Source organism: Xenopus laevis, chromosome 6S, assembly GCF_017654675.1.
Source record: "Xenopus laevis strain J_2021 chromosome 6S, Xenopus_laevis_v10.1, whole genome shotgun sequence".
NCBI lineage: Eukaryota > Metazoa > Chordata > Amphibia > Anura > Pipidae > Xenopus > Xenopus laevis.
In genome coordinates, this window is record NC_054382.1 from 81,485,142 (window position 1) to 81,511,773 (window position 26,632).

The window sequence follows — 26,632 nt, forward strand, 5'->3', positions numbered from 1 at the left end:
TCCCACCAATCTCCCAACTCTACCGGAAACACCTCGTACGACGAGCAAATATCTTAGCAAATGACATATCCCATCCATCTCATTCTCTGTTCTCTCTCTTACCATCTGGAAGAAGGTTCCGCATGCATTCAAACTAAAACTACTAGACACTGCAGAAGCTTCTTTCCACAAGCAATCAGAGCCTTAACATGATAATATAGAAAAACAAACTGTTCCCTGCACCTGTCACCTTACCTAACATATATCCTCAAATGCTCTTTTAAATGCACCAAGTGGGGGGGGGGGTGAGTGAAACGTAATTTCGATACGCTGTATAACTGTTTATATGGTCTGTATTGACAAATAAAGCAATCTTATCTTATATCAGTGATCCCCAACCAGTAGCTCGTGAGCAACATGTTGCTCTCCAATGCCTTGGATGTTGCTCCCAGTGGCCTCAAAGCAGGTGCCTAGTTTGTAATTCCTGGCTTTGAGGCAAGTTTTGGTTGCATAAAAAACAGGTGTACTGCTATATAGAGCCTCCTGTAGGCTGCCAGTCCACATAGGGGCCACCAAATAGTCAATAACAGTCCTTATTTGGCACCCCAGGAACGTTTTGCATGCCTGTGTTGCTCTCCAACTCTTTTTATTTTTGAATGTGGCTCACGTGTAAAAAAGGTTGGAGACCCCTGTCTTATATAGATAGTCTGACCAGCTCTTTCCAATAGAATATTTCTGTGACCCTTATCATACAGAAGAACAAAAACGTAGCTTTATAACAATGCTATCTATTTTACACCTCTCAATAAAATATTTTACAGGGCTTTCAAAAAATGCCCAAATCTTAATCATGTTCTATTACCGTAAAGGTTTCCCTGTAGATATCATTAAAGAACTAGATATTATAAAATTATACATAAGTAAAGAATACCATACCAGTAGGGAGAAGTGCTCAATGTCATATTTAATAATATAAAACAAACATGGCAAAATTAGAGTTACAAAAATACTTCAGAAGCCTATAAGAGCAGAAAATGTTGAACTGGACTTCAGAGGACTGCATACTGCCATCAGTTTCAAACTGCTGTTACTGTAACTTTTAGTGACAGGACTATGGATGTAACAGCGTGTATCTTCAATAACACTGAGTTTGTACAGTGTGCGTTTGTTAATGTGCAAATGCATAGATTTTTAAAAACTGAGGCACTTCATTACAAGTTTGCAGAGTCACAATACTACATCAAGGTAAACCCATTTTTAAAGACACGGGACCACCATATGGGGTTTACTTTGACGTTGTTTAGCAGCTCGATAATGTTATGATCATAACCTTGTACATGCACTTCAACGGATGCTTAATTACAAACAAAACAGGGTACCAGGGTTCATTAAACAATGTCTTCCATCCCTCTAACCAGTTTAGTTGCACAACTATGCACTCTCTCCAGCTTATTTATTCCCTCTTAAAGGAGAACGAAACGCTAAAATTAAGTAAGCTTTACCAGAAAGGTCTATTTAAATACACCCGTAAACCCTCAAAGTAATGCTGCTCTGAGTCCTCTGTCAAAAGAAACACAGCATTTCTTTCCTTTTATTGTGTACACATGGGCTCCTGTATCAGACTTCCTGTTTTCAGCATAAAACCTCCAGGGCAGGGCTTGAGTATGCTCAGTTTGCTCCTCTCCCCATCCCTCCTCCCATCCCTGCTGTAATCTGAGCCCAGAGCTATGAGTGAGCTGGGATAGACTCAGGCAGGAAGTGATGTCACACCAAGCTTATAGAGCAGCTTATATCCTAAACAAACAGAGACAGTGTCTAGAGCTGTTTACTCAGGTATGGTAAAGCATTCTGCAGAATAAATATAGCATTCCAGCTTGCACTGTTGTGGCTAATCTGTTGGCAATAAACTGTCTTGGAGCTTTCCTTCTCCTTTAAGGACTGGAGTCCAAAACTGCACTGCATACTCCAGGTGAGGCCTCACCAGGGACCTATAAAGTGGCATAATTATGTTTTCATCCCTTGAGTTAATGCCCTTTTTTATGCAAAACAGAACTTTATTTGCTTTAGTAGCCACAGAATGCCTGGAATTAAACAACTTGTTATCCACAAAAAACCCTAAATCCTTCTCATTTAAGGAAACTCCTAAAACACTGCCATCTATTGTATAACTGCCATTTATATTATTTTTGACAAAGTGCTTATAAGACACAGTAGGTTCCTATTAAGATTCTTAAACCACCAGACATGAGGTCACAATGAAGGTGGAGTCAAAAGCATTTCCATATTATCTCTTCTTCCTAATAAGGGAGTCAATGACATACAATTTGTTTGCGTTTTCTGGTCATTTAATGCCAATTATCTATGTACATCACATTTAGGTACTACAGCAAAGAACAAGAAGTAGTATAAAGTATATTTAACACATAAATATGCTGCAGCCAAGGAGCAATGTTAAAAATATCATGCCATTTTTTCTGCAGTACAGTATATAGTCTAAATTGAATTTGCAACGTTGTTATTTCTTTCTATATTTGGGGGTAACTCTTAAGCAATGATTACTTAAACCACTGTGTCTTAAATCATTATTATAATATTTTCCCTTATCTGGGTCACAATGACATTGTTAGGCTCCACTGTAAATATCTCCATAGACAAGATATCCTGAAGCCATTAAAAAGCACTACAAAAATATATTATATGTGTCATTTAAATTACTAATAAATGAAGGGGGAAAGTCGTTTGAGAAAGAAATGGCAGCCATATAAAAGTCTTCAACTATAAAGGGAGGTTGAGACAGAGGATGTCCTAATAATATTTTCTATTCCATTAAAATTAATTGCATTGAAAGTCCTGTTATAGCCATATAAAGTGAAGCATACTTCAGGCATCGTAACACTTATTCCCTGTACATTTTGTTAATCTAATAGCTACTCTGTAAAAGCCAACTCATTGCATATAAGCTTTAAATATTAAGAAACCATGAAAAGATGCTAATAAAATATCTGCCAACTGACTGCAAGAGGTCACTTGAGGTCTTTTGACCATTGCTTATTGTTTAAACGCATGCATTTTACATGCTTTGAGAGTAACTAACAGAGATCTATGAACTGTTATGTGATATAGGGAGAGAACATATTTTTTAAATCATTTGGTGCCTGGAAATGCAAGCAGACACCTCACACTGTGAGAACCTGGAATATTTTTAATCTTCTGGTAATACCATTTGCAGTAGGGAAAAAAAAATCAATTTGCACTTTTCCCCCCCCGTCAATGATCTTGTCAATATGGAGATATCAACGCTTGAGAGTGTGTTTGATAAAAAATTGCTGTTTCCATGGAAATGAAGCAGTTTTATTAGGGGTAGTTGGCTTTTTATTGTGATCTTCAAAGAGTTTTCAAAGATGTTTATTGAAATGCTAGTAATTAAATCGACTTCCCCACGGCAAATGCTTTTGTTAACTCATGCAATCGAAGCGGAGATAAAATCTGAACGGTGTAAGCTCACGTGGGCATAATACATTCAGAAAGATACGTTTTATTTAAAACCTCTTTGCATCCAACTCTAGCCGAGTTAATGGAACAAATTGCAGTTTGCTTAATTTATATTGCCATTATATTAAGGGGCTGATTTATCAAAGGTCAAATGAACTCGAATTACCTTGAAATTCGAATAATATCTTATCTCGAACGTCCAAAACTAGAACGAATATTACCGACCCAAAAACTTGAATCGAATTCGAATGGAATTAGACTAAACTCAAATCAAATTTTTTCTCTGAAAAAAACTCAAATGTCAGGAAGGCTATTAACATCTTCAAATGGGTCACTGGACCTCTGCCATTGACTTCTACATGAAATCGGCAGGTTTTAGGTGGTGAATAATCTAATTCAAGTCATTCCCAGGGTCCAGGTATGATACATCTTGAATTTCAGTTTGGATTATTCCCAAATTTGTGAGTTTTGGAAAATTAATATTCAAATTTACATTCCAAACCTTAATAAAACTGCCCCTAAGAGTTGCTCCTATGATGACAAAAAACATTTGCTTCTAATCAGAATTGCCGAGGACTTCATGTAGCATTATATAGAGGGCCTTATTTATATACAAGCACCTGAGGGCTTGTGCCTATATAACAAATTAAATTTTTTTAATAGAAAATCTCCTGGAGCCTTGTGGCCAAATTCAGTAGCTAAGCAGAGGAGATGAGGGGTTAGGAGCACTTTAAATGACATCATGGGGCAGATTTAACAAGGGTCGAATTTCGAGGGCTAAAAAACCCTCGAAGTAAAATCCTTCGAATTCGAATATCGAATTCGAAGGATTTTAACACAAAAGCTTAGATTGAACGATGGAACGATTTTAAGTGATCGATCGAAGGATTTTTATTCGACCTAAAAAAACTTAGAAAACTGCTGGGGAAGGTCCCCATAGGTTAACATTGCACCTCGGTAGTTTTAAAGTGGCGAAGTATGAAGTCGAAGTATTTTTTAAAGAGACAGTACTTTCGATTATCGAATGGTCGAATAGTCAAACGATTTTTACTTCAAATTGTTTGAATCATTTGAATATAAAAGTAACAAAACGAATCTCTTTAATATTCCCATTATATAGAAATCAAAGAGAAAATTAAAAATTAAGCTATAGTATAACTAGAAGTTTAGAGCAGTTCACCAGATTCTGTAATATTTTTGTTTTACAGTATATCATTTTAGAGGACTACAGACACACAAATGCCATTCAGATGTAAGTTGAAAACACCTATTCATAGTCTTTCCCAAATCTTCAAATGAAGCTTTATACTTCTAACTAGCACATACCAAGGCACAGTTACCCCTTTAGAAATCATTAAAGAAAGCAATGTCTTCAACAGCAGTTGTAGAAAAGAACTCCACTAAAAATCATATAATGTAAAAAAAATACCACGAATAAGAACCACAAATCACCCCAAAGCAACCCCCCAATTGTTGTCAGAATCCAATGAAACTGCTAACACAGTCAGATATTTTCAGCAAGAGAAGCTGCACAGGATTCCAGTGGATATTCGGATTGTTCCAAAGACTTACACAGTATAAAAAAGACTTGCATATATATATATATATATATATATATATATATATATATATATATATATATATATATATATATATATATATATATATATATATATATATATATAAAAAAAAAGATTAAGGGGAAAATGAGAAATGTAACATTTTAACTAGTCATTTTATTATACTGTAGAAGAATACAGTGATTTTTGGATTAATCTTTCCAGTTAACAGTAAAACGCTTGTGTCATGCTGTGAAATGAAGTCATCGCGACTTGCTTGAAACACACAAAACAGGTCTTTTAAGTCCCTAAACAGATTAAACGGAAAGGTGATATATTCGAGTCTGCTGTGGAGAGCAAATATAATTAGCACTTGGCAAAAGATATATTTCTAAATTGTACTGCTTATCTGTAGGAATGATTTCAAATGGATTTTATATTGAAATAACTGGAGTCATCTGTATTTTAAACCCAATATGTAGTAGACTGCTAATTTAATGCAGAGTATATGCACACATACTGGAATTAGATACAATAATGGTTTGTTTTTTACCTTATTCATTGATTTTTGCATCGTGATTATGCTAAATTAACATTTTGATGGGTACAGGGGGTATTTAATTAGGTTAATGGCATAAAAATCTCTACCGAGGTTTAGTCAGATTTCCCACTCACGGAGCACCATATGAAGACACAGACTGGGAGGTTATTTCTTATAGGCTTCTGGGTCTTGCTGCAAAATTTTTCAGGGGTCATCTAAACAAGAGGATGGCTCATTCTATAATTTAATGAAAAGCCCGAAGGAACCATAGACTGTAATGAGTGAGTTATGTGACAGCTGGAGGGCCACCTAGTTACAATAATAACTAGGAGGTGACTCGACAGCTGTGATTAAATCATACTATGAGAAGACTGTAATCTTGGATTACCAGATCATTTGAAAATTCAGTTAAATATCTAGGGGGTTATTTATCAAAGTCCGAATTTATCTCAATATTTTCTGAAAAAAACTCTGCACTGAGTTTTTTGGGCTTATCTATTAATACACTTTCCCGAAAATTTTGTTTGCAGGAAAAAATTGTGAAAAATATGATTTTTGCACGATTTCTCCAGATTTTTCATCCGATTTTCATGATTTTTACAGAATTTTGCCTGAAAACTCCGGGGTATTGCCAAAAACCCAGCTCACATCAAAAAATCATTGGGACTTCTCTCATTGACTTATATGCAACGTCGACAGGTCCCGAGTTCCCGTATTTTCAGATTCTTTTCCCATCCTCGGGGATTATTAAATTCGGAAAAATTTGTGATTTTTTTAAAGGTCTGATTTTATAAAAAAAATCACAAATTTAGAGTTTAGTAAATAACCCCCCTAGTGTTTTTAGGACAAATCCACCTTCCTAATTTTCATTCTCTACCTTATCTTATGAATTCGAGCAGTTTGATCTAGTTTTATCCTATGAATTAATGGTCACTTTGAATTAATTATGCCAGAAAATCAACTTGATAAGATAACCTTTTACTATTTATTGGCACTGCACTTTCTGTCACTAAAAGTTTTATGAATTAACCACTTCATTGTTTAAAGTCCTGCCTTATGCTATATTCAAATCAAATGTTTTTTTAATAACTGATTGGAGAAACCGTGTAGCACATTAACGTTATAAGGATATAACCCAATTAGGGGACCTTTTTTATTATTGTTAATAATTGTGGGATTGGTTTCGATTAATTTTTCAATTGATTTAGTTGGATGAACTGTTTTTAATCAACCTGCACTGCACTTTAAAATCTAATTAAGCAAGGGTTACATCCCCTTTAAAAAACTGCATGAAAAAAAATTTCACATTTAAAAGCCATTAAAGTTATTAGTGAATCATTTCCCATGTAACTAGGAATATCTTCTTTGTTATACCCAACAGATAACTACTTAATGCTAGCACACCATGAAACATCTTTTTGGCAGTACATTTCTCTTATTATAATGGCTACATCTGCTACATTTGTTTGCCAGGCCCAGCAGTAAAAAGCAAGACGTGTTGAAAACGTAACGGGTCGTAATGCTAATCTGTAGTGTACCATCTTGTTTAAGGGAATGCTGGAAGGCATTTACATTTGTTTCCCACATGCTGGCATTTTGTATGTTAAAAAGAAAAAAAAAGATAGTCCTAATAGGGCAATAAATAGGAGAGAAAAACATTTGTATAAACTCTGTATAAAGTAAACTTCTACTACACAAAAACCACAAATAACCTGTGCAATATATACTTATATAGAATACTTAGTGATGTCAACAGTCGGTGCCTAGTGAAAATCTAAATCACATACTCTGGTGGATCATAAGAAATCAATACCTCCTATTGGGATACTAGAGGAGTCATTTATAAATGCAAGTGCAATGCATTATGAAAACACAAGCAGAGTGCCATGTGTTTTACCCACTATGTTGCATTTTCCCCCAGAGTTCCAGTATAATAGCAGGTCTCCACAAAATAGTTCATTCTAGAACTTGTGTTTGACTTAACCAAGTAGGCACAATCTAAGATCTACATTGGTTAATCATGGTTAAGTTGCAGCACTATTTCCTCTTAGTCAATGACAGTTGTATGGCTAGAGATGGCCGGGCCTGGGTGCAGGACGTGCACTCAGCCCCAGTTGGGCCCTGCCCCACCTCAAGCTTGTGCTTCAAACCCCCTGCACCCTAATAGTTATACTACTGGCAAATGAGGATGCAAATGGTGTCACTACTGGCATGCCAATACATGAGGTTGGGTTATTTACTAAACTTTTTTCTGGTTAGACTTCTTGGGGCAAAATGACAATTTTTTAAAAAAAAAACAAAAAAATAGACTTTTTTGAGATTTATTAAAGCCTGATGCTGCAAAAAGCCCAAATCCAAAAATCTGCCATCTCAGAGCTGCCAAGGTTGTATATAAGTCAACGGGAGAGGTCCCTATCCTATTTGGAAGTTTTTGTGGTTTGCGCTGGAATTAGCCGGAAAAGCCAACTATTTCGGGCTTTTCGGACAAAAATCCGAAAAATGTGGGTTTTCTGGAAAAAGAAAAGAACTCCAAAAAAACATATGATTCGCGTTTTCGCTTGATTTTATTGAGTTTGTTTCCTGATACGATTCAATCAATCTTTTTTTAATAATAAATTCGATCAAATTGTGGATTCTAGTTTGGTTGGACTTTTTTAAATTAAAAAATCGGAAAAATTCAGATTTTGATAAATAACCCCCGAGATGACAGAAATAATGTTAATGGGAGAAACAGTAGCTGCAACATGCTAAGGGAACCCTATGCAAAATGAGTATTCATTGCTTTGCATCAGAACACCCTTTACTTGCAGCTAATAAAAGTTGTTGCAAAGTGAGCAGTTCCACTAGACACCATTTGAAAGGAGCCTGTGACCTTAGTGTAGTCATGAAAATCATTCATGACTTTTAAATCCTTATGCATGGATGGGGACTACATAAACTCTCAGTTTCAGCAATTTTATACCCAGTTCTTAGCAATTACAGCCCCCCTCCCAATCTGTGCCTGTGTTTCGTTGTACTGTAGAACATTTCTATGATTCATGATTTCACCTGATATCAGAGAGATGATTCTCCGCGGTGATAAACCATAACCCCAAGACTAGGTTTACGTTATAAATGCCCTTACAAACATTGCATCCAAAGAGTGTTTTGGAAATCTGCCCTAAAATATCTGCAACACAAATTACATTACAAACAGCGCTGTGCCAAACTCCTAGAATTTATTTAGTTTCCATGGACTATAAATGGAGGTAACAAAATAGCTATGAAATCTCACGGAAAGTTCAGCTTTCTGCTCATATGGTTTATTGATTATGTAAGCAAGAAACATCTTCTTTTGCTATTTTCATACAATTGCATAAGTGGATATAAGATCACCTTTCTAAAATGTCCTTTAGTCCATGCATACATATATAGGGGCAGATCCACTAAGTGCCAAATTTGTGCTAGTGTACACTTAGCTCACATCGCAACACTTCACCAGGCATAGATTCGCCAGGACAACGCTAATTCACTAAAATCTGAATTTGCGTCCTGGGCGCGGAACGCTGGTGAAGTAGTGCTAGCGTTACTGCGGCAAGCAAAGCAATGTTGCGCTAGCGTTGGCTAATTTTCATACGGCGGAAAGTTAATGTTCAATGTTGCAGCAAATACATTACACTACACAAGCCCGGGAAACCTTAATAAAATAAAATAGAGTTGTTATATTGCCCTACACATGAGCCCAGTGTATAGTTTATGTGCCATATGTAAGGAAATGTAGGGGGGAAGCTGGGTACCCCAGAAAAAATGTACAATCTTTTGCAGCCTATCACCCTGAAAAATGAAAAGTCGCCAGCATTTTTTTGGGACTTTGAAAAATTTTCAACTATTTTTTGAGGAAGTCCTATCTACTCTATTGCACTTCACCTGGTCTGCGGCGAAGGCAAGTCTGGTGCAACAGGTAAGGTTCAGTAAAATCCACATGTTAATGAATTTGTGTAGTTAACTTTCCTTCACCAGAGCGCAACTTCGCCAGGCATAAGGGAGCGAATTTCCGCTAGAGTCATCTCCTTCGCTAGCGAAGTTAAGCCTGCTCTCATTAGTAAATCAGCGAAGTAACAAAATGACGTCACGCTGGCGAATTTTCGCTAACATTAGTCACTTTGCCATTTAGTAAATCTGCCCCATAGACTGTAAGTCTATCAAGGAAGGAGCCGAGTCAAAAAACATCTATATTGCAAATCAAGTCATCTATTTTCTGGCCACAGAGTATATATATGTAGTTAATTGATTTAATAAAGTTTTTCACATGCTTGGGAAATGCCACCATGTTATGTCAGTATGTGTTAGCTTTCACGTATCTGTCAGCTGTTTCTGTGCTTCCTAAAGTGTCACAGCGACTTTCTTTCGCTTGCTGTCACTTTCTGTGTGTGTAGGTGTCTATCAGAATTCTTATTGGCTATGGGGTTATTTATCTGCCTGATATCAACTAACGATGAATATTTGATTGGGGCTAAGTGTATCTGTGAGGACATGCATTCAAAATGCACCTTCCCACCATTATCGTCCTTAATTCTCTAAATGTAGAGATAAAGGTAAAGCATACAGTAACTTTTATTGCCCAAATAAAATTAAAATGTCAGTTTATTAAAAACTTGTCGGTTTGGGGTAGACAGCAAAGTTGTTATGGGGGCTATGAATTAACAACATCTCGGTTGTTAAACGTGTACATATAACGTCTGCTCAATTCCTCCATACACCACTGGAAACTTTAGGTACCAAATATAAATGTCTGCAGGGAACTGCCTGACTTGACTACTTTACAGTGGATACCACACTATTACAAATAAACCTGAGGTTTATACCCTCAAAGGGGAACTGTTTCTTAATAATGAGTGCAACGTAGGTGTCTACACAGATCAATTTGGCTTAGCAAGCTGATCCTGCACACTTCCCATGCCACCCAGATAAACTCTCACATGGTGGAGACCCGTTAATGTCTAATGTTCCGAAAACCCACCTAACTGAAACTATAATTGAATTGCAATTGTACAAGTTTTTGTACAACAACCGAGATGTGAGTTGTTAATTCAACCCGACAAGTTTTTAATACGCTGACATTTTATTTGGGCAATAAAAGTTATGTTTTACCTTGTGTCTCTACATTTAGAGAATCAAGGACGATAATAGTGGGAAGGTGCATTTTGAAGGGGTCATTCTTTCCCTTTTATACTTTACATATTAATGATACTTGACTCTGCACACCATAACTTGTTTCTCCCTTGGATGGAGGGTGCTCCCAACCAACAGTTTAACTATTTATACATGTTCTAGATAAACTGTGACTCTCCCTAGGATACTAACGAGTTCAGTGGAATATATACACTATAGAAACTCAAACAACACATTAGACTGGCACCTCCTGACACTAAAGCAAAATGGTATGTGTATCTTTTGTTCTTTATGGAAAACAGGAGCACAGGAAACATTGTTTGAGTATTAACCATGGTGGTCTGGGTGCATCAGCTTGGGGAGCAGATAAACCAATAACAAAAAACAAGTGGCATCCAGGCACTCAAAATACTCCACAAGGGCCACCAAAAATAGCATAACAAAATATGTTTTTATTGTAGATTACATTAAAAGGTCAATGTCTACATTGGGCCTATGTGTTTTTTGCTTCCTAGAGCACATAGCCCAAGACTAATTGACTTGTGAGGCATGAAATGCATAGGGCCAATGGAGATATTGACATTTTAATGTAATTTACAATAAAATATATATATATATATATATATATATATATATAGACAAATACAAAATTCCTCTGCACTCAACCCATTATCAATATATTTAAGACAGCGACATTTTGTGCATACTGCTACTGAAAAATGCCTTACCCTTTAAACAAAACAGGGATTGTTTGTCCATATATTGCAATATATTTAAGCTGGCCAACTACGTCAAAGTCATCCCATATCTGGCCAGTCCTATGCTCAATTTTCATCTGATTCATTAAGAATTCTATTGCTTCATTATACATTTTATAAAAGGGACGAATACGTTTTACCTGCAACTTACTAGCTGCTTTCAAAGTAAAACTCCCAAACTTGGCTGCCCTTTTATTAGACACCAGTGGGATCACCTGACTATAGTTGGAGGGGGTGGGAGCTACAACCATAGAATTCTTAATGAATCAGATGAAAATTGAGCGTAGGACTGGCCAGATATGGGATGACTTTGACGTAGTTGGCCAGCTTAAATATATTGCAATATATGGACAAACAATCCCTGTTTTGTTTAAAGGGTAAGGCATTTTTCAGTAGCAGTATGCACAAAATGTCGCTGTCTTAAATATATTGATAATGGGTTGAGTGCAGAGGAATTTTGTATTTGTCTATATGTTTTTTGTGGTCACACCCTCATTGCACCGCCGCCTAATGATTTTAAAAAATAGTGGTGAGCACAACTTTCCCGTTTGTTATATATATATATATATATATATATATATATATATATATATATATATATATATATATATATATATATATATATATATATTTATACTATGTTTTAGTTGGATGCCCTTGTTTTTGTTATTGGTTACCTTTTAATCTTTACATGTTTTATATTGTGTTCTCCTTCTTAGATTTATATGCCTAACATAACTTTGACATTTTCTTTACTTTCCAACATTTGGGAACATTGGGACTTTGTACCCACCAGCAGCAGAACGGGAGTACTGTACAAAGCTACAGGACTAATGAAATCCTTTGTAATGTACTATAGCCCTAATTGAATGATCCGCAACATACTGTCGAACAGGGATGCAGTATGAGGTATTGCAGGGACAATAGTAGCTTTTCAATGGAGATTGGAAGCACAGGATCATGGGTATCCGCAGAAAATGTTCCAGGGGGGCGGGCACGTAAACTAATATCACATAGGATAGCATCCCATTGAAGATGAACCTATTCATGAAAATGCAGAAGATAACCTAATTAAGGCTTGCCTTGGGGTGGGAAGTATAAAAAATGTTGTTGGGAATTAAACTTACAGACAATTTCTTGGAAATAGCTCAGGGTGGGGCAACTGCCCCCTTTTGCTCCTTTCTGTGGACACCCATGCATAGGGTCACAGTGGCATAACTAGAAGTTACAGGGCTCCATGTCCTAAGCCAAGGGTTGGATGTTTTCTTTTTTTTACAACTATATTAAAACTGTGCATCTTTTAGGACTCCCAACAGACACTCTGTTCTCTTGGGCACTCTAGCAGTTTATGGGTCTACTGGTCTTATTGTTATGCCTTTCCAGGGACCTGTTATACAGAATTCTTGGGACCTGGGGTTTTCTAATAATCTTTCTGTAATTTGGACTTTCATACCGTAAATCTATAAGAAAGTCCTGAAAGCATTAAATAAACCCAATAGGCTAGCTTTGCTTCCAATAAGGATTAATTAATTATATCTTCATTTGGCTCAAGTGTAAGGTATTGTTTTATTATTAAAGAGAAAAAGGAAATCACTTTTATGATTTCGGGCTTTCTGGATAACAGGTTTCAGGATAATGGGTTTCAGGATAACTGATACCATACTGTTAATTATGACTAGATGGAATGTGTTGCAGGGTAAGGAAAACATTATTGCTCGGGTTTGAATTTCTAATTAAATACCCCCAGCCGTCCCACTCACAAGTGCCTCATATGTAAACCAGCCAATTAATCTTAAGTGCATTGTGCAGAATGAATCCATAAATACAACAGCTGCTAATAATGTGTCACAAATTACATCCATAATCAGTTGTACAGAGTTTAACATCCACCTTATCCTAGTGATGTGTATTTCTATACAGTGTGTAACAATTTTTATGCTGATAATCAAATTCATACAATGTTGCCAACAATTATAAATGAGCAAATATAACCACCTAAAGTGACAATCGTGTCCAAATAATGTATCTAAAACATCAGTGAGCCATTCTTGTTACATAGTAACTAGTGTCTCCTACTGTTATGGATAATATCCGTTGTTCTTTCACCGAACTGTGTTATTATACTTACCTTGCAACTAATCAGATGTTTGCTTGTTTATAGCAGACTAATGTGTTACCTAGTGATTGGTTGCTATATGTTATTTGGAGCAAACGTTGCAATTTTTATTACATTGTCCTTTTTGGTTCTGGGTGTGATGTAGATGTAGGTTGTAATCTAAAAGCATATGAACAGCATCCACGTCCACTACTGCTTTATATACTTTGCAGTAGCACATAGCAGTTAGGTTTTACTGTAGGACACAGAGCTATACAATGCTTTAATAAATATTAATACAACATCTGTTTGGGACAACAAGAACTGAACTGTACTATATCTACAATTCTGTTTATTCCCCAGAATAATGCATAAATTACCAATTGTGCAAAGTTAATGCGTTTTGCAAGTCAGATGCAAGTTACATGCAAACAGAAACATGGAAGTGTTAATTCCAGGAGGTTAAATTACTGATGCAGGCAGTGTCCTCTGAGGCTTCTCTGCTCGTTTCTATTACTCCTGTCAGGTGTTTTAATCTAACAAGCTCATAAGAGGCAAAAGCACTGAAAGAACTGATCACAGAGGCAATCTGGTAAATGCCAAGCCCATTATTTTATGGAATATAGAGAATACCATATGCTACTTTGCTACTTTGTTGGTCTGCTGAATATGTTAACATCTATGAAAATTAAGATGTTTGCAAGTTTTCTTTAAAAAGACTAAGTTGTAGGATGAAAGTATCTACACTATACGATCTATACTATCTATAATATTCTTTAATATCTTGTGGAGCCACACCTATCTATCCATCAAGGACTTGAAAATGCCTCAAGTGATAAAGAGAGGAAACAAGAAGGAACAAGTAGAAGTAAAGACTTACATGGTCTGACCTTAAATACAAATACAGGCATCCCATTTGCACTACTGATCATATCTATTTCGTGCTGATCTCTTTACTTTTATTAAAGTGTTTCTTATGCTATGCTTCATGTCTGATTTCTTTCAGTAGTTTTTATTGACATTTTCAAAATACACATGGAGATCAAAATGGGAAAAAAATAAATAAACCATTATTCCCAATGATCCCTTTCAAAAGGGGAAAACACAGACAGAAGAAGAAAGTAAAAGAGAAAAAAGTGGTGGAAACGAAAGAGAGAAGATTCCAAACAAATTGGTTAACGACCATCAATAAATTAACAAAAACTTAGATGAATGACAACATAATTTCAACATAATATTCATCTCTCCATCCCTATGTTTTCTATTTGAAATGAAATTTCAGATGCTTTAGGTACAGAAAAGTGGGAAAAGTGCTCCACTGCAAGCAAGTATCATACCAGTTTTAAATGGGGTTAATTTAAAAGTAATTAGTGGGATTATAATAGAGGAACCCATAAAAATCATCAGTATTACTGAAAAAGAGAATATTTACACCAAATGGATCATGTCAAGGCATAGGGGCAGATTTACTAAAGGGCGAATTGTCACCAGCGACCGCTTTGTACACATCGCACCACTTTGCCAGGTGCAAATTCACAACCACTACGCTAATTCACTAATATGCAAAGTTGCGCCCTGGGCGACGAACACTGGCGACTTTTCACTAGTGTTACTTCTGCAGTACTAGCATTTCATAGCGAAGATGCGCTTGTGTTCGTCTGTGCCTAGCCAAATTTTGCTAGTGATCTTGCACTTAGGTCAATTTGCATACGGCGGGTAAATTAAAGTTGTATGGAGGTCTTTATTATAAATGTTGGTGCAAATGCTTGAAGTTACCACTTTTTCCTACAAATGTCCAGGGAACCTTAATAAAGACAAGAGAGTTAATTTAATGCCCTACACATGAGCCCACTGTAAAATGAAATGTCTGGAAAAATGGTTACCCAAAAAAAGTTAGTCAGAACTTTTGCAGGCAATTCTGCTTTAGAAAAGGAAAAGTCGCCAGCGTTTTTGGAACTTTAATGCATTTTTCGACACAGAACATATGATGTAAGTGACAAAAGATTGAGGAAGATTAAGCTTCTTTTTAGCACTTTGCCTGGTCTGAGGTGGCAAAGTCAACTATGGTGAAAGACAGTGGCGTAACTAGATATTACTGGGCCCCACAGCAAATTATTTTTCAGGCCCCCAAAATGTTTAGAGGTTGACTTGTTTCTCCAATATTTATTGAAATTGTATATGAATTAGGGCCTCATGGGGCCCCTATACCTCCTGGGCCCCCCTGCAGCCGCAGGGTCTGCTTCCTCTATAGTTACGCCCCTGGTGAAAGAAGTAACGTTCAGTAATATCCGCACTGTAGTGAATTTGCAGAGTAGTGAACGTTCATCGAAGTGAAAATACACCTGGCGATAGGGTCTGAAACTGCACTACCGGCGGTCTGGTTCCCTTTCCAATTTTGTTGGGCCATAAATTGAATTTGCTGTGGGGCCCAGTAGCATTGACTTATGCCACTGGGAATTAAGTTATGCTTTTGTCTTTACTGAACTTTTAATATACAGTAATCTCTGAGATTCTCTGCTGCAAATATACTTACTGTATGTTGTACCCTAATATATAATATAAAGTGCCACAAAAAAGAAAGTTAAAAGTTACGACACCCTCTGTGCCTATGGATAAATAAGATCAATTATATATTAGTTGGAGATACTTACACTGGTTGTGATATACTGTCTACTAGGGATGTAGCGAACGTCGGAAAAAAAGTTCGCGAACATATTCGCGAACTTGCGCAAAAACGCGAGCGGTTCGCGAACGGTTCGCGAACCCCATAGACTTCAATGGGAAGGCGAACTTTAACATCTAGAAAAGACATTTCTGGCCAGAAAAATGATTTTAAAGTTGTTTAAAGGGTGCAACGACCTGGACAGTGGCATGCCAGAGGGGGATCAAGGGCAAAAATGTATCTGAAAAATCTGCCTGTGTGTGCTTGGAAGAGATAGTGTAGGGGGAGAGCTGTTAGTGATTTCAGGGACAGATGATAGTAAGTTTGCTGGCTAGTAATCTGCTTGATACTGCTCTGTATTGGAGGGACAGAAGTCTGCAGGGATTTGAGGGACATTTTAGCTTAGGTAGCTTTGCTGGCTAGTAATCTACTGTTCTCTTTAAACAACTGCCATACGTTGACCTTGTAGGCATTGTTTGCCCAGTTTTTTTGGACGCAGCCACTGAAGCACAGTTGCCATAAAAAATATGCCATATAAATGCTGAAAATAGTCATTTTTCGTCATACGTTGACCTTGTAGACATTGTTTGCCCAGTTTTTTTGGTTGCAGCCACTGAAGCACAGTTGCCAGAAAAAATATGCCATATAAATGCTGAAAATAGTCATTTTTTGCCATACGTTGACCTTGTAGGCATTGTTTGCCCAGTTTTTTTGGTCGCAGCCACTGAAGCACAGTTGCCAGAAAAAATATGCCATATAAATGCTGAAAATAGTCATTTTTTGCCATATACGTTGAGTCAACGTATGGCAAAAAATTACTATTTTCAGCATTTATATGGCATATTTTTTCTGGCCTCTGTGCTTCAGTGGCTGCGGCCAAAAAAACTGGGCAAACAATGCCTACAAGGTCAACGTCGTTGACCTTGTAGGCATTGTTTGCCCAGTTTTTTTGGCCGCAGCCACTGAAGCACAGAGGCCAGAAAAAATATGCCATATAAATGCTGAAAATAGTCATTTTTTGGTCGCAGCCACTGAAGCACAGTTGCCAGAAAAATTATGCCATATAAATGCTGAAAATATGCATTTTTTTGGTTGCAGCCACTGAAGCACAGAGGCCAGAAAAATTATGCCATATAAATGCTGAAAATATAAATTTTTTTGGTTGCAGCCACTGAAGCACAGAGGCCAGAAAAATTATGCCATATAAATGCAGAAAATATGCATTTTTTTGGTCGCAGCCACTGAAGCACAGTTGCCAGAAAAATTATGCCATATAAATGCTGAAAATATAAATTTTTTTGGTTGCAGCCACTGAAGCACAGAGGCCAGAAAAATTATGCCATATAAATGCTGAAAATATGCATTTTTTTGGTCGCAGCCACTGAAGCACAGTTGCCAGAAAAATTATGCCATATAAATGCTGAAAATATAAATTTTTTTGGTTGCAGCCACTGAAGCACAGAGGCCAGAAAAATTATGCCATATAAATGCTGAAAATATGCATTTTTTTGGTTGCAGCCACTGAAGCACAGAGGCCAGAAAAATTATGCCATATAAATGCAGAAAATATGCATTTTTTTGGACGCAGCCACTGAAGCACAGTTGCCAGAAAAAATATGCCATATAAATGCTGAAAATAGTCATTTTTTGCCATACGTTGACCTTGTAGACATTGTTTGCCCAGTTTTTTTGGTTGCAGCCACTGAAGCACAGAGGCCAGAAAAAATTAAACCAGTAGGGTTTGCACCCTAGTTTGTAACGGTGGCGGAGGGAGGAGGAGGACGCTAAAGGACAGCTGTGTGTGGAGTCATGAGGCTTGAAGAGAAGGACAGCTGCATAGAAGTCAGAACAAGTCTTCCGGCGTGCAGTAACCCTCCGAGATCCACCCCTCATTCATTTTAATAAAGGTCAGGTAATCGACACTTTTGTGACCTAGGCGAGTTCTCTTCTCAGTTACAATCCCTCCTGCTGCACTGAAGGTCCTTTCTGAGAGCACACTTGAGGCTGGGCAAGACAAGAGGTTCATGGCAAATTGTGACAGCTCTGGCCACAGATCAAGCCTGCGCACCCAGTAGTCCAGGGGTTCATCGCTCCTCAGAGTGTCGATATCTGCAGTTAATGCCAGGTAGTCCGCTACCTGCCGGTCGAGGCGTTCTTTGAGGGTGGATCCAGAAGGGTTGTGGCGCTGCCTTGGACAGAAAAACATTTGCATGTCTGACGTTACAGACTGGCCAAAGGGCTTTGTCCTTGCAGGTGTGCTCGTGGCAGGATTACTGGCACCTCTGCCCCTGGAATGTTGATGAGTTCCTGAAGTGACATCACCCTTAAAAGCATTGTACAACATGTTTTGCAGGCTGGTTTGTAAATGCCGCATCTTTTCGGACTTGTGGTATGTTGGTAACATTTCTGACACTTTATGCTTGTACCGAGGGTCTAGTAGCGTTGCGACCCAGTACAGGTCCTTCTCCTTAAGCCTCTTGATACGGGGGTCCTTCAACAGGCATGACAGCATGAAAGACCCCATTCTCACAAGGTTGGATGCAGAGCTATCCATCTCCGCTTCCTCATTATCAAGGACTGCATCATCCACGGTCTCCTCCCCCCAGCCACGTACAAGACCAGGGGTCCCCAAAAGGTCACCACTAGCCCCCTGGGAAGCCTGCTCCTGTTGGTCCTCCTCCTCCTCCTCCACAAAGCCACCTTCCTCCTCTGACTCCACTTCTGGCACCTCTCCCTGCGTTGCAGCAGGTGCCTGGGTTCATTCTGGTGATTCCGACCAGAAATCGTGCGCTTCCAGCTCCTCGTCACGCTGGTCTACAGCCTCATCTGTCACTCGTCGCACGGCACGCTCCAGGAAGAAAGCGAAGGGTATTAGGTCGCTGATGGTGCCTTCGGTGCGACTGACCATATTTGTCACCTCTTCAAAAGGTCGCATGAGCCTGCAGGCATCGCGCATAAGCACCCAGTAACGGGGGAAAAAAATCCCCAGCTGTGCAGATCCAGTCCTACCACCCAGTTCAAAAAGGTACTCGTTGACGGCCCTTTGTTGTTGCAGCAGACGTTCCAACATAAGGAGCGTTGAATTCCAGCGAGTCTGGCTGTCAGAAATCAAACGCCTGACTGGCATGTTGTAGCGCTGCTGAATGTCAGCAAGGCGTGCCATGGCTGTGTAGGAACGTCTGAAATGGGCCGACACCTTTCTGGACTGGGTGAGAACGTCCTGGAATCCTGGGTACTTGGAGACAAAACGTTGGACTATTAAATTTAACACATGTGCCATGCAGGGCACATGTGTTAAATTGCCTAGTCTCAACGCTGCCAACAGATTGCTTCCATTGTCACACACCACTTTTCCGATCTGCAGTTGGTGTGGGGTCAGCCACCGATCGGCCTGTGACTGCAGAGATGACAGGAGTACAGATCCGGTATGGTTTTTGCTTTCCAGGCACGTCATCCCCAAGACAGCGTGACAACGGCGTACCTGGCACGTCGAATAGCCTAGGGGGAGCTGGGGGTGCACAGGTGTGGAGGAGGAGAAGGAGGACCCAGCAGCAGAGTAAGAAGAAGAAGAAGACGAGGTAGAGAGCGATGGAGGAGTAGAGGTGGTGGCAGAACCGCGTGCAATCCGTGGCGGTGACACCAACTCCACTGTTGTTGTTGAGCTACCCATTCCCTGCTTCCCAGCCATTACCAAGTTCACCCAGTGGGCAGTGTAGGTGACATACCTGCCCTGACCATGCTTGGAGGACCATGCGTCAGTAGTCATATGGACCTTTGGCCCAACACTAAGTGACAGAGATGCGGTAACTTGGCTCTGCACATGTTGGTACAGGTGTGGTATTCTCTTTTTAGAAAAAAAATTGCGGCTGGGTACCTTCCACTGCGGTGTCCCAATTGCTACAAATTTGCGGAAGGCCTCAGAGTCCACCAGCTGGTATGGTAAAAGCTGGCGGGCTAAGAGTGCAGACAAGCCAGCTGTCAGACGCCGGGCAAGGGGGTGACAGTCAGACATTGGCTTCTTACGCTCAAACATGGCCTTCACAGAAACTTGGCTGGTGGCAGATGACTGGGAATGGGAACAGGTGGTCAAGGTGGAAGGCGGAGTGGAGGGTGGTTCAGACGGGTCAAGGAGAGCAGAGGTAGAGCAGTAAGATGCTGGACCAGAAGGAGTGTGGCTTTTAGTTTGCCTGTTGCCTTTGAGGTGTTGCTCCCAAAGTGCTTTGTGCTTGCCGCTCATGTGCCTTCGCATAGAAGTTGTACCTATGTGGCTGTTGGGCTTACCAAGGCTCAGTTTCTGACTGCACTCATTGCAAATTACAATGCTTTTGTCAGAGGCACACACATTAAAAAAATCCCACACTGCTGACTTTTTGGAAGTGTGCGATCTGGCGGTAACAGTAGAAGTTGGCGGCATTGGCGGCAATGGCGGGTGCGTTGGCCGGCTGAACACAGGTGCCGATACATGTTGTTGCCCTACTGATCCCTGCGGGCTGTCCTCCCTGCTTCTTCTAAGTCTTATTCTCCTACTGCCTCTCTGACTCTCCGTCTCTCCATCTGAACTACCCTCCTCTTGCTCTCTTCTACTAGGCACCCACAAAACATCAATCTCCTCATCATCATTCTCCTCAGATGCATCAATTTCTTCTGACACATCACAGAAGGAAGCAGCAGCGGGGACCTCCTCCTCATCACTCATTATGTCCATCTCTATCGTGTTCTCTGCCAGAATTAAATCTGGTGTAAGGTCCTCATCTCCTTCATCTTCTTCTGGCAATAATGGTTGCGCATTACTCAGTTCAAGAAACTCATGGGAAAATAACTCCTCTGACCCCAGTGAAGAAGGGGCACCGGTGGTGGAGGAAGTGTTACGTGGGGTGGCCATAGCAGTGGAGGATGAGGAGGATGTTGTGGTAAAGTTAGAAACGGTAGAGGATGGGGTGTGCTGTGTAAGCCAGTCAACTACCTCTTCAGCATTTTGGGAGTTCAGGGTCATTGGCTTTTTAAAACTGGGCAATTTGCTAGGGCCACAGGATTGCATAGCAGCACGGCCCCTAGCACGGCCTCTGCGTGGCGGCCTGCCTTTGCCTGGCATTATTTTTAAAAAAACAACAACAACAACAAAAACTCAGTTGGTTTTTCTGGAAACGATAATACACACAGCTAGATGGCGGGTTGAAGAAAACAGTGTGCAAATAATGCCTACAAGGTCAACGTATACACTACTACAGCGGTGGATACGGATTACGTAAAATATATGAATGCTGCTTGAAAAAAAGTAACTCAAGTGGTTTTTCTAGAGACGATAATATTATCAATATTTAGACAAAATGTGAACAAGGTCACACAGCTAGATGGCGGGTTGAAGAAAACAGTGTGCAAATAATGCCTACAAGGTCAACGTATACACTACTACAGCGGTGGATACGGATTACGTAAAATATATGAATGCTGCTTGAAAAAAAGTAACTCAAGTGGTTTTTCTAGAGACGATAATATTATCAATATTTAGACAAAATGTGAACAAGGTCACACAGCTAGATGGCGGGTTGAAGAAAACAGTGTGCAAATAATGCCTACAAGGTCAACGTATACACTACTACAGCGGTGGATACGGATTACGTAAAATATATTATGGCTGCTTGAAAAAAGTCACTCCGGTGTTTTTTCTGGAGACGGTAATATTATGGATATTTAGACAGAATGTGAACAAGGTCACACAGCTAGATGGCGGGTTGAAGAAAACAGTGTGCAAATAATGCCTACAAGGTCAACGTATACACTACTACAGCGGTGGATACGGATTACGTAAAATATATTATGGCTGCTTGAAAAAAGTCACTCCGGTGTTTTTTCTGGAGACGGTAATATTATGGATATTTAGACAGAATGTGAACAAGGTCACACAGCTAGATGGCGGGTTGAAGAAAACAGTGTGCAAATAATGCCTACAAGGTCAACGTATACACTACTACAGCGGTGGATACGGATTACGTAAAATATATTATGGCTGCTTGAAAAAAGTCACTCCGGTGTTTTTTCTGGAGACGGTAATATTATGGATATTTAGACAGAATGTGAACAAGGTCACACAGCTAGATGGCGGGTTGAAGAAAACAGTGTGCAAATAATGCCTACAAGGTCAACGTATACACTACTACAGCGGTGGATACGGATTACGTAAAATATATGAATGCTGCTTGAAAAAAGTAACTCAAGTGGTTTTTCTAGAGACGATAATATTATCAATATTTAGACAAAATGTGAACAAGCTCACACAGCTAGATGGCGGGTTGAAGAAAACACTGTGCAAATAATGCCTACAAGGTCAACGTATACACTACTACAGCGGTGGATACGGATTACGTAAAATATATTATGGCTGCTTGAAAAAAGTCACTCCGGTGTTTTTTCTGGAGACGGTAATATTATGGATATTTAGACAGAATGTGAACAAGGTCACACAGCTAGATGGCGGGTTGAAGAAAACAGTGTGCAAATAATGCCTACAAGGTCAACGTATACACTACTACAGCGGTGGATACGGATTACGTAAAATATATGAATGCTGCTTGAAAAAAAGTAACTCAAGTGGTTTTTCTAGAGACGATAATATTATCAATATTTAGACAAAATGTGAACAAGCTCACACAGCTAGATGGCGGGTTGAAGAAAACACTGTGCAAATAATGCCTACAAGGTCAACGTATACACTACTACAGCGGTGGATACGGATTACGTAAAATATATTATGGCTGCTTGAAAAAAGTCACTCCGGTGTTTTTTCTGGAGACGGTAATATTATGGATATTTAGACAGAATGTGAACAAGGTCACACAGCTAGATGGCGGGTTGAAGAAAACAGTGTGCAAATAATGCCTACAGGGCAAATAATGCCTAAAAGGTCAACTTATACACTACTACAGCGGTAGTAAAATAAAAAAAAGTAAAATAAAAAAAAATGAATATTAAAAAAAAAAAATTAAAGTTGGTGCTGCTGAACTACTAGGAGCAGCAGATTAGCACACCAGTCCCACTCCCCAACACTGCTAGACTAATAGCACTGGGCTCTTATAGTAGTAGTAGTAGTAGTAGTAAAACAACAAAAAAATAAATAAAAGCAGTCCTTACAAGGACTACTGTTATTGCAGCAGTCAGCAGATGAGATCAGAAGCAGGACAGCTGCCCACTGCAGCTACATACAGAGCACTGCAGTAGAAGGTAGATTACTAGCCAGCAAAGCTACCTAAGCTTAAATGTCCCTCAAACCCCTGCAGACTTCTGTCCCTCCAATAACAGAGCAGTATCAAAACGATTACTAGCCAGCAAACTTTCAACTGTCCCTGAAATCACTAACAGGCAGCAGCTCTCTCCCTACACTATCTCTTCAGCACACACAGGCAGAGTGAAAAAACGCTGCAGGGCTTCGGTTTTTATAGGGAAGGGGAGTGGTCCAGGGGAGAGCTTCCTGATTGGCTGCCATGTACCTGCTGGTCTGGGGTGAGAGGGCAAAAAAAAGCGCCAACAATGGCGAACCCAAAATGGCGAACGTCGCGCGACGTTCGCGAACTTCCGGCGAGCGCGAACACCCGATGTTCGCGCGAACAAGTTCGCCGGCGAACAGTTCGCGACATCTCTACTGTCTACAAGAGTCTACAGGAGTTAGTTATTGAAACATTTTCATATATGCCTGGGGAGAGAAAATGATAATATGGGGCTAAACTACATCTAAGTGTAACAAAAGGGAAGCACAGTGCAGACCTAAAGATTTATGCAAATATTGTATGTCATTGGACACAATTATTTTCCTGAAATGGGTCCAATGTGTTTAAATTTAGGTACATTTCTACAGTTGGTCAATATGAAGCGAATACATTGATGCATTACTGGTATGACTTCCCCCTGAAGACAGCTCATATTACTACCTGAAATCACAAGACTCTTCTATGGGAAAGAAATGCAATACATATTTCTCGTAACAGTGGACATTAGTGTACTTAGTATTCTTTTTTTTATCGACCTTAAATTACACCATAGTATTTTAAGGGTGGACTTGTATAAAAGCATGCCTTAACATCCAAGTCATAAGCATGGGTTCGCTTATTAATATGCCATGCTTTAGATTCACAGAAGTCAGGAAAAATTATGCATAGGTGTTTGTATCTCATAACATTACATAGCAGCCAGATATTCCTAATTGCCATATGTAGGTATATATCAGAATATTAGTCTCAGGAGATTATTGTCCCTGGAAGTATCCTATGTTTTTAAAACCAGCCAATTACACTGACATATTTACATTTTCTTGAGCCCAGAATACATTTGTAAGGATCTGTTATTACACTCTGTTATTGGTTTTTTAAGGTTATGCACAAAACATCATATATTCCTGACAAGCCTTTTAGACATGTGATATATATGGAAGGTGGGGAGCAGTATGTTCATACGCAACAGATTTAGCTGCAAAATGTCCCTGAAAATTTATTATTTGAACATATGCAGTATATTGCGGGAAAGGTCCCTGGTCTGTTTAATTTAATTTTATATTTATCGCTAAAACTTTAGGAAATATAATATACACTTATGGAGCTGACAGAACTTGCCACTCAAGAAACCATAAAATGCAGTATGTGCTTGTGGTGGCTTGTGATTGCATTTTATAGGTGACAGTTATGTAATGTCCATATATAGGTATATATACAGGTACAGGACCTGTTATCCAAAATGCTCAGGGCCTGGGGTTTTCTGGATAAGAGATTTGTATGTAATTTGGATCACCATAACTTAACGGCAGAGACACATGAGAAGATTCGGGGAGATAAGTCGCCTAACGACAAATCTCCTCTTCTTCAGGCGACTAATCTCCCCGAACTGCCTTTCCGCCGGCTAGAATGTAATGGGATGGCACTTGGAGAGCTTTGTTTTCTGATTTCGCAACTAACTAATTGCTCCGAGTACCATCCCACTGGCGATTTACATTCTAGCTGGCGGGAAGGCAGTTTGGGCGATTAATCGCCCCGAAAAAGAGGCGATAAGTCGCTGGGCGACTAAATCTCCCTGAATCTGAGCATGTGTCTCTGTCCTTAGTCTACTTAAAACATTATTTAAACATTTAGGGGCCGATTCACCAAGGGTCGAATATCGAGGGTTAATTAACCCTTGATATTCGACTGGGAATTAAAATCCTTCGACTTCGAATATCGAAGTCGAAGGATTTAGCGCAGATAGTACAATCGAAGGATTATTCCTTCGATCAAACGATTAAATCCTTCTAATCGTTTGATTCGAAGGATTTTAATCCACCGATCGAAGGAATATCCTTCGATCAAAAAAACTTAGGAAAGCCTATGGGGACCTTCCCCAAAGGCTAACATTGTGTTCGGTAGGTTTTAGATGGCGAACTAGGGGGTCGAAGTTTTTTTTAAAGAGACAGTACTTAGATTATTGAATGGTCGAATAGTCGACAGATTTTTAGTTTGAATCCTTCGATTCGAAGTCGAAGTCGTAGTCGAAGGTTGAAGTAGCCCACTCGATGGTCGAAGTAGCCCAAAAAACACTTCGAAATTCGAAGTTTTTTTACTTCGAATCCTTCACTCGAAGTTAGTGAATCGGCCCCCAAATAAATTCAATAGGCTGTTTTTGCTTCCAATAAGGATTACTAATATCTTAGTTTGGATCAAGTACAAGCTACTGTTTTATTATTACAGAGAAAAGGGAAATCATTTGTATACATTTGAAATATTTAGTTAATTTGAATAACCGGTTTCTGGATAATAGATCCTATACCTGTATATATTTGTGTATAACTGTACATATAAACTGTCTGTGTAGGTTTGCTGGATTTTTCTTAAGAGATGTGTAGTCTGCAGTCATTGCCTAGACTTGTCTATGAACTTACACATAAGTATACATTTTGCTTAAAGTACAGTAACCATATAAACAAGTCCTTGATCTTTTGGAAATTAATATTGAGCCTTTATTTCCAGATTAAGTAAGAAAAAAAAAATATTTTCCCAGTGTGTTAGGCAAGATTAGAGGTGTTTAACCGCAGTACTGTACATTATTGTGTGCACAATGTTTACATAGGTACATATTGTACGTTGAGTTATATAGTTATTGCAAAATAAGCTTTTATATGAACTGAAGAATATTTGAAGGTTGAAACCTTATTTTTTCTCAAAATATCATGAACATGATCTTGAGTTTTGCTTCATTAAACAATTGGATTTAGTCACTACTGTGTTTGAACAGGGATATGGATTTTCTGTTACTTCTCTGGCCCTGTCTCCTTTCGGGTGAGGTCATACACGGTACTTTCTCATTTATTGCTTCTGACCCAAGATTAAAACATGACATTTTTTTAAAATCAATACTTGAAACATTACAACAGTTGGCAAT